The sequence below is a fragment of the Oncorhynchus tshawytscha genome, unplaced genomic scaffold (genome assembly GCF_018296145.1).
Source record: "Oncorhynchus tshawytscha isolate Ot180627B unplaced genomic scaffold, Otsh_v2.0 Un_contig_8005_pilon_pilon, whole genome shotgun sequence".
Lineage (NCBI taxonomy): Eukaryota > Metazoa > Chordata > Actinopteri > Salmoniformes > Salmonidae > Oncorhynchus > Oncorhynchus tshawytscha.
Window position 1 is genome coordinate 44,349 of NW_024609264.1, and position 10,652 is coordinate 55,000.

Consider the following 10,652-nt stretch of genomic DNA (forward strand, 5'->3'; position numbering starts at 1 on the left):
TCCAGCTACAGAGCAGAGCCATGGTATTATATACAGCTACAGAGCAGAGCCATGGTATTATATACATCTACAGAGCAGAACCAGGGTATTATATACAGCTACAGAGCAGAACAAGGGTATTATATACAACTGCAGAGCAGAACCAGGGTATTATAAACAGCTACAGAGCAGAACCAGGGTATTATATACAGCTACAGAGTAGAATAGAGCCATGGTATTATATACAGCTACAGAGCAGAACCATGGTATTATATACAGCTACAGAGCAGAGCAGAGACATGGTATTATATACAGCAACAGAGCAGAACCAGGGCATTATAAACAGCTACAGAGCAGAACCAGGGTATTATAAACAGCTACAGAGCAGAACCAGGGTATTATATACATCTACAGAGCAGATCCAGGGTATTATATACAGCTAAAAAGCAGAACCATGTTATTATACACAGCTACAGAGCAGAGACATGGTTTACACACATCTACAGAGCAGAACCAGGGTATTATATACAACTACAGAGCAGAACCAGGGTATTATAAACAGCTACAGAGCAGAACCAGGGTATTATATACCGCTACAGAGCAGAACCAGGGTATTATATACAGCTACAGAGTAGAACCATGGTATTATATACAGCTACAGAGCAGAACCATGGTATTATATACAGCTACAGAGCAGAGCCATGGTATTATATACAGCTACAGAGAAGAACCATGGTATTATATACAGGTACAGAGCAGAACCAGGGTATTATATACATCTACAAAGCAGAGCAGAGACATGGTATTATATACAGCTACAGAGCAGAACCAGGGTATTATATACAGCTACAGAGCATTGCCATGGTATTATATACAGCTACAGAGCAGAACCAGGGTATTATATACAGCTACAGAGCAGAACCAGGGTATTATATACAGCTACAGAGCAGAGACATGGTATTATATACAGCTACAGAGCAGAACCAGGGTATTATATACAACTACAGAGCAGAACCAGGGTATTATATACAGCTACAGAGCAGAACCATGGTATTATATACAGCTACAGAGCAAAGCAAAGACATGGTATTATATACGGCTACAGAGCAGAACCAGGGTATTATATACAGCTACAGAGCAGAACCAGGGTATTATATACAGCTACAGAGCAGAGACATGGTATTATATACATCTACAGAGCAGAACCAGGGTATTATATACAGCTACAGAGCAGAACCAGGGTATTATAAACAGCTATACAGCAGAATAGAGACATGGTAGTATATACAGCTACAGAGCAGACTAGAGACATGGTAGTATATACAGCTACAGAGCAGAACCAGGGTATTATAAACAGCTAAAAAGCAGAACCATGGTATTATATACAGCTACAGAGCAGAGCCATGTTATTATAAACAGCTACAGAGCAGAACAAGGGTATTATATACAGCTACAGAGCAGAACCATGCTATTATACACAGCTACAGAGCAGAGACATGGTTTATACATCTACAGAGCAGAACCAGGGTATTATATACAACTACAGAGCAGAACCAGGGTATTATAAACAGCTACAGAGCAGAACCAGGGTATTATATACAGCTACAGAGCAGAACCAGGGTATTATATACAGCTACAGAATAGAGCCATGGTATTATATACAGCTACAGAGCAGAACCAGGGTATTATATACAGCTACAGAGCAGAACCATGGTATTATATACAGCTACAGAGCAGAGCCATGGTATTATATACAGCTACAGAGAAGAACCATGGTATTATATACAGGTACAGAGCAGAACCAGGGTATTATATACATCTACAAAGCAGAGCAGAGACATGGTATTAGATACAGCTACAGAGCAGAACCAGGGTATTATATGAAAGCTACAGAGCATTGCCATGGTATTATATACAGCTACAGAGCAGAACCAGGGTATTATATACAGCTACAGAGCAGAACCAGGGTATTATATACAGCTACAGAGCAGAGACATGGTATTATATACAGCTACAGAGCAGAACCAGGGTATTATATACAACTACAGAGCAGAACCAGGGTATTATATACAGCTACAGAGCATAACCATGGTATTATATACAGCTACAGAGCAAAGCAAAGACATGGTATTATATACAGCTACAGAGCAGAACCAGGGTATTATATACAGCTACAGAGCAGAACCAGGGTATTATATACAGCTACAGAGCAGAGACATGGTATTATATACATCTACAGAGCAGAACCAGGGTATTATATACAGCTACAGAGCAGAACCAGGGTATTATAAACAGCTATACAGCAGAATAGAGACATGGTAGTATATACAGCTACAGAGCAGACTAGAGACATGGTAGTATATACAGCTACAGAGCAGAACCAGGGTATTATAAACAGCTAAAAAGCAGAACCATGGTATTATATACAGCTACAGAGCAGAACCAGGGTATTATATACAGCTACAGAGCAGAACAAGGGTATTATATACAGCTACAGAGCAGAACCATGCTATTATACACAGCTACAGAGCAGAGACATGGTTTACACACATCTACAGAGCAGAACCAGGGTATTATATACAACTACAGAGCAGAACCAGGGTATTATAAACAGCTACAGAGCAGAACCAGGGTATTATATACCGCTACAGAGCAGAACCAGGGTATTATATACAGCTACAGAGTAGAATAGAGCCATGGTATTATATACAGCTACAGAGCAGAACCATGGTATTATATACAGCTACAGAGCAGAGCAGAGACATGGTATTATATACAGCTACAGAGCAGAACCATGGTATTATATACAGCTACAGAGCAGAGCCATGGTATTATATACAGCTACAGAGCAGAACCATGGTATTATATACAGGTACAGAGCAGAACCAGGGTATTATATACATCTACAGAGCAGAGACATGGTATTATATACAGCTACAGAGCAGAACCAGGGTATTATATACAACTACAGAGCAGAACCAGGGTATTATATACAGCTACAGAGCAGAACCATGCTATTATACACAGCTACAGAGCAGAACCATGGTATTATATACAGCCTCACAGCAGAGCAGAACCATGGTATTACATACAGCTACAGAGCAGAGCCATGTTATTATAAACAGCTACAGAGCAGAACCAGGGTATTATATACAGCTACAGAGCAGAACAAGGGTATTATATACAGCTACAGAGCAGAACCATGCTATTATACACAGCTACAGAGCAGAGACATGGTTTACACACATCTACAGAGCAGAACCAGGGTATTATATACAACTACAGAGCAGAACCAGGGTATTATAAACAGCTACAGAGCAGAACCAGGGTATTATATACCGCTACAGAGCAGAACCAGGGTATTATATACATCTACAGAGCAGAACCATGGTATTATATACAGCTACAGAGCAGAACCATGGTATTATATACAGCTACAGAGCAGAGCAGAGACATGGTATTATATACAGCAACAGAGCAGAACCAGGGCATTATAAACAGCTACAGAGCAGAACCAGGGTATTATAAACAGCTACAGAGCAGAACTAGGGTGTTATATACATCTACAGAGCAGAACCAGGGTATTATATACAGCTACAGAGCAGAACCAGGGTATTATAAACAGCTACAGAGCAGAACCAGGGTATTATATACATCTACAGAGCAGATCCAGGGTATTATATACAGCTAAAAAGCAGAACCATGTTATTATACACAGCTACAGAGCAGAACCAGGGTATTATATACAGCTACAGAGCAGAACCATGGTATTATATACAGCTACAGAGCAGAAGAAACATGGTATTATATACAGCTACAGAGCAGAACCAGGGTATTATATACAGCTACAGAGCAGAACCATGGTATTATATACAGCTACAGAGCAGAGCCATGGTATTATATACAGCTACAGAGCAGAGCCATGGTATTATATACAGCTACAGAGCAGAACCAGGGTATTATATACAGCTACAGAGCAGAACCATGGTATTATATACAGCTACAGAGAAGAACCATGGTATTATATACAGCTACAGAGCAGAACCAGGGTATTATATACACAAAGCAGAGCAGATGGCAGAGCAGAACCAGGGTATTATATACAGCTACAGAGCAGAACCAGGGTATTATATACAGCTACAGAGCAGAACCAGGGTATTATATACAGCTACAGAGCAGAACCAGGGTATTATATACAGCTACAGAGCAGAGACATGGTATTATATACAGCTACAGAGCAGAACCAGGGTATTATATACAGCTACAGAGCAGAACCAGGGTATTATATACAGCTACAGAGCAGAACCATGGTATTATATACAGCTACAGAGCAAAGCAAAGACATGGTATTATATACAGCTACAGAGCAGAACCAGGGTATTATATACAGCTACAGAGCAGAACCAGGGTATTATATACAGCTACAGAGCAGAGACATGGTATTATATACATCTACAGAGCAGAACCAGGGTATTATATACAGCTACAGAGCAGAACCAGGGTATTATAAACAGCTATACAGCAGAATAGAGACATGGTAGTATATACAGCTACAGAGCAGACTAGAGACATGGTTTTATATACAGCTACAGAGGAGAATAGAGACATGGTAGTATATACAGCTACAGAGCAGAACCAGGGTATTATAAACAGCTACAGAGCAGAACCATGGTATTATATACAGCTACAGAGCAGAGCCATGTATTATAAACAGCTACAGAGCAGAACCAGGGTATTATATACAGCTACAGAGCAGAACCATGCTATTATACACAGCTACAGAGCAGAGACATGGTTTATATACATCTACAGAGCAGAACCAGGGTATTATATACAGCTACAGAGCAGAACCAGGGTATTATAAACAGCTACAGAGCAGAACCAGGGTATTATATACAGCTACAGAGCAGAACCAGGGTATTATATACAGCTACAGAGCAGAACTACAGAGCAGAACCATGGTATTATATACAGCTACAGAGCAGAGCATGGTATTATATACAGCTACAGAGCAGAACCAGGGTATTATATACAGCTACAGAGCAGAACCATGGTATTATATACAGCTACAGAGCAGAGCCATGGTATTATATACAGCTACAGAGCAGAACCATGGTATTATATACAGCTACAGAGCAGAACCAGGGTATTATATACATCTACAAAGCAGAGCAGAGACATGGTATTATATACAGCTACAGAGCAGAACCAGGGTATTATATACAGCTACAGAGCAGAGCCATGGTATTATATACAGCTACAGAGCAGACTAGAGACATGGTAGTATATACAGCTACAGAGCAGAACCAGGGTATTATAAACAGCTAAAAAGCAGAACCATGGTATTATATACAGCTACAGAGCAAAGCAAAGACATGGTATTATATACGGCTACAGAGCAGAACCAGGGTATTATATACAGCTACAGAGCAGAGACATGGTATTATATACAGCTACAGAGCAGAACCAGGGTATTATATACAACTACAGAGCAGAACCAGGGTATTATATACAGCTACAGAGCAGAACCATGCTATTATACACAGCTACAGAGCAGAACCAGGGTATTATATACAGCTACAGAGCAGAACCAGGGTATTATAAACAGCTACAGCAGAATAGAGACCATGGTAGTATATATACAGAGCAGACTAGAGACATGGTTTTATAAACAGCTACAGAGCAGAATAGAGACATGGTAGTATATACAGCTACAGAGCAGAACCAGGGTATTATATACAGCTAGAGAGCAGAACCAGGGTATTATATACAGCTACAGAGCAGAGCCATGGTATTATATACAGCTACAGAGCAGAACCATGGTATTATATACAGCTACAGAGCAAAGCAAAGACATGGTATTATATACAGCTACAGAGCAGAACCAGGGTATTATAAACAGATACAGAGCCGAACCAGGGTATTATATACAGCTACAGAGCAGAACCAGGGTATTATATACAGCTACAGAGCAGAGACATGGTATTATATACAGCTACAGAGCAGAACCAGGGTATTATATACAACTACAGAGCAGAACCAGGGTATTATATACAGCTACAGAGCAGAACCATGGTATTATATACAGCTACAGAGCAGAAGACATGGTATTATATACGGCTACAGAGCAGAACCAGGGTATTATATACAGCTACAGAGCAGAACCAGGGTATTATAAACAGCTATACAGCAGAATAGAGACAGTATATACAGCTACAGAGCAGACTAGAGACATGGTTTTATATACAGCTACAGAGCAGAATAGAGACATGGTATTATATACAGCTACAGAGCAGAACCAGGGTATTATTTACAGCTACAGAGCAGAGCACAGACATGGTATTATATACAGCTACAGAGCAGAACCAGGGTATTATATACAGCTACAGAGCAGAACCATGGTATTATATACAGCTACAGAGCAGAACCAGGGTATTATATACAGCTACAGAGCAGAACAGGGTATTATATACAGCTACAGAGCAGAGCCATGTATTATATACACTACAGAGCAGAACATGGTATTATATATACAGAACTACAGAGCAGAACCATGGGTATTATATACAGCTACAGAGCAGAATAGAGCACAGGGTATTATATACAGCTACAGAGCAGAACCAGGGTATTATATACAGCTAAAGAGCAGAAGCAGAGACATGGTATTATATACAGCTACAGAGCAGAAGCAGAGACATGGTATTATATACAGCTAAAGAGCAGAACCAGGGTATTATATACAGCTACAGAGCAGAACCAGGGTATTATATACAGCTACAGAGCAGAACCAGGGTATTATATACAGCTACAGAGCAGAACCAGGGTATTATATACAGCTACAGAGCAGAGACATGGTATTATATACAGCTACACTAGTATTATATACAGCAGAGCCATGGTATTATATACAGCTACAGAGCAGAACCATGGTATTATATATACAGCTACAGAGCAGAACCATGGTATTATATACAGCTACAGAGCAGAACCATGGTATTATATACAGCTACAGAGCAGAACCATGGTATTATATACATCTACAGAGCAGAACCAGGGTATTATATACAGCTACAGAGCAGAACCAGGGTATTATATACAGCTACAGAGCAGAACCAATAGAGACATGGTATTATATACAGCTACAGAGCAGAACCAGGGTATTATATACAGCTACAGAGCAGAACCATGGTATTATATACAGCTACAGAGCAGAGAGCAGAACATGGTATTATATACAGCTACAGAGCAGAACCAGGGTATTATAAACAGCTACACAGCAGAATAGAGACATGGCATTATATACAGCTACAGAGCAGAACCAGGGTATTATAAACAGCTACAGAGCAGAACCAGGGTATTATATACAGCTACAGAGCAGAACCAGGGTATTATATACAGCTACAGATTAGAACCAGGGTATTATAAACAGCTACAGAGCAGAACCAGGGTATTATATACAGCTACAGAGCAGAACCATGGTATTATATACAGCTACAGAGCAGAACCAGGGTATTATATACAGCTATTCAGAGCAGTTCCATGGTATTATATACAGCTACAGAGCAGAGCCATGGTATTATATACATCTATAGAGCAGATCCTGGGTATTATATACAGCTACAGAGCAGAACCATGGTATTTATAAACAGCTACAGAGCAGAACAAGGGTATTATACACAGCTACAGAGCAGAACCATGGTATTATATACAGCTACACAGCAAATAGAGACATGGTATTATATACATCTACAGAGCAGACTAGAGACATGGTATTATATACAGCTACAGAGCAGAACCAGGGATTATATACAGCTACAGAGCAGACTAGAGACATGGTTTTATATACAGCTACAGAGCAGAATAGAGACATGGTATTATATACAGCTACAGAGCAGAACCAGGGTATTATATACAGCTACAGAGCAGAGCCATGGTATACAGCTACAGAGCAGAACCAGGGTATTATATACATCTACAGAGCAGAACCAGGGTATTATATACAGCTACAGAGCAGAGCCATGGTATTATATACAGCTACAGAGCAGAGCAGAGACATGGTATTATATACAGCTACAGAGCAGAACCAGGGTATTATAAACAGCTACAGAGCATGGTATTATGACACTACAGAGCAGTATTATATACAGCTACAGAGCAGAACCAGGGTATTATATACAGCTAAAGAGCAGAACCAGGGTATTATAAACAGCTACACAGCAGAATAGAGACATGGTATTATATACAGCTACAGAGCAGAACCAGGGTATTATAAACAGCTACAGAGCAGAACAGGGTGTTATATACAGCTACAGAGCAGAACCAGGGTATTATATACAGCTACAGAGCAGAACCAGGGTATTATATACAGCTACAGAGCAGAACCAGGGTATTATATACAGCTACAGAGCAGAACCATGGTAATATTATACAGCTACACAGCAGAACCATGGTATTATATACAGCTACAGAGCAGAACCATGGTATTATATACAGCTACAGAGCAGACAGTATTATATACAGCTACAGAGCAGACCATGGTATTATATACAGCTACAGAGCAGAACCATGGTATTATATACATAGCAGAGACATGGTATTATATACAGCTACAGAGCAGAACCAGGGTATTATATACAGCTACAGAGCAGAACCATGGTATTATATACAGCTACAGCAGCAGAACCATGGTATTATATTATATACAGCTACAGAGCAGAAGAGACATGGTATTATATACAGCTACAGAGCAGAACCAGGGTATTATATACAGCTACAGAGCAGAGCCATGGTATTATATACAGCTACAGAGCAGAACCAGGGTATTATATACAGCTACAGAGCAGAACCAGGGTATTATATACAGCTACAGAGCAGAACCATGGTATTATATACAGCTACAGAGCAAAGCAGAGACATGGTATTATATACAGCTACAGAGCAGAACCAGTATTATATACAGCTACAGAGCAGACATGGTATTATATACAGACAGAGCAGAACCAGGGTATTATATACAGCTACAGAGCAGAACCAGGGTATTATATACAGCTACAGAGCAGAACCAGGGTATTATATACAGCTACAGAGCAGAACCAGGGTATTATATACAGCTACAGAGCAGAACAGAGCAGCAGAACCATGGTATTATATACAGACTACAGAGCAGAAGCAGAGACATGGTATTATATACAGCTACAGAGCAGAGAACCATGGTATTATATACAGCTACAGAGCAGAACCAGGGTATTATATACAGCTACAGAGCAGAACCAGGACATATTATATACAGCTACAGAGCACAGAGCAGAACCATGGTATTATATACAGCTACAGAGCAGAACCAGGGTATTATATACAGCTACAGAGCAGAACCATGGTATTATATACAGCTACAGAGCAGAACCAGGGTATTATATACAGCTACAGAGCAGAACCAGGGTATTATATACAGCTACAGAGCAGCATGGTATTATAGAGCAGAGACATGGTATTATATACAGCTACAGAGCAGAACCAGGGTATTATATACAGCTACAGAGCAGAACCAGGGTATTATATACAGCTACAGAGCAGAACCAGGGTATTATATACAGCTACAGAGCAGAACCATGGTATTATATACAGCTACAGAGCAGAGCAGAACCATGGTATTATATACAGCTACAGAGCAGAACCAGGGTATTATATACAGCTACAGACCAGGGTATTATATACAGCTACAGAGCAGAATAGAGACATGGTATTATATACAGCTACAGAGCAGAACCAGGGTATTATATACAGCTACAGAGCAGAACCAGGGTATTATATACAGCTACAGAGCAGAACCAGGGTATTATATACAGCTACAGAGCAGAACCAGGGTATTATATACAGCTAAAGAGCAGAACCAGGGTATTATATACAGCTACAGAGCAGAGAACCATGGTATTATATACAGCTACAGAGCAGAGCAGAGACATGGTATTATATACAGCTACAGAGCAGAACCAGGGTATTATATACAGCTACAGAGCAGAACATGGTATTATATACATCTACAGAGCAGAACCAGTATTATAGACATGGTATTATATACAGCTACAGAGCAGAACCAGGGTATTATACAGCTACAGACAGAGACAGAGCTACAGAGCAGAGACATGGTATTATATACAGCTACAGAGCAGAGACATGGTATTATACAGCTACAGAGCAGAACCAGGGTATTATATACAGCTACAGAGCAGAACCATGGTATTATATACAGCTACAGAGCAGAACCATGGTATTATATACAGCTACAGAGCAGAACCATGGTATTATATACAGCTACAGAGCAGAACCAGGGGTATGGTATACAGCTACAGAGCAGAACCAGGGTATTATATACAGCTACAGAGCAGAACCATGGACAGCTACAGAGCAGAATACAACAGAGCAGAACCAGGGTATTATATACAGCTACAGAGCAGAACCAGGGTATTATATACAGCTACAGAGCAGAACCAGGGTATTATATACAGCTACAGAGCAAACCAGACATGGTATTATATACAGCTACAGAGCAGAACAGGGTATTATATACAGCTACAGAGCAGAACCAGGGTATTATATACAGCTACAGAGCAGAACCAGGGTATTATATATACAGAGCTACAGAGCAGAACAGAGCAGGGTATTATATACAGCTA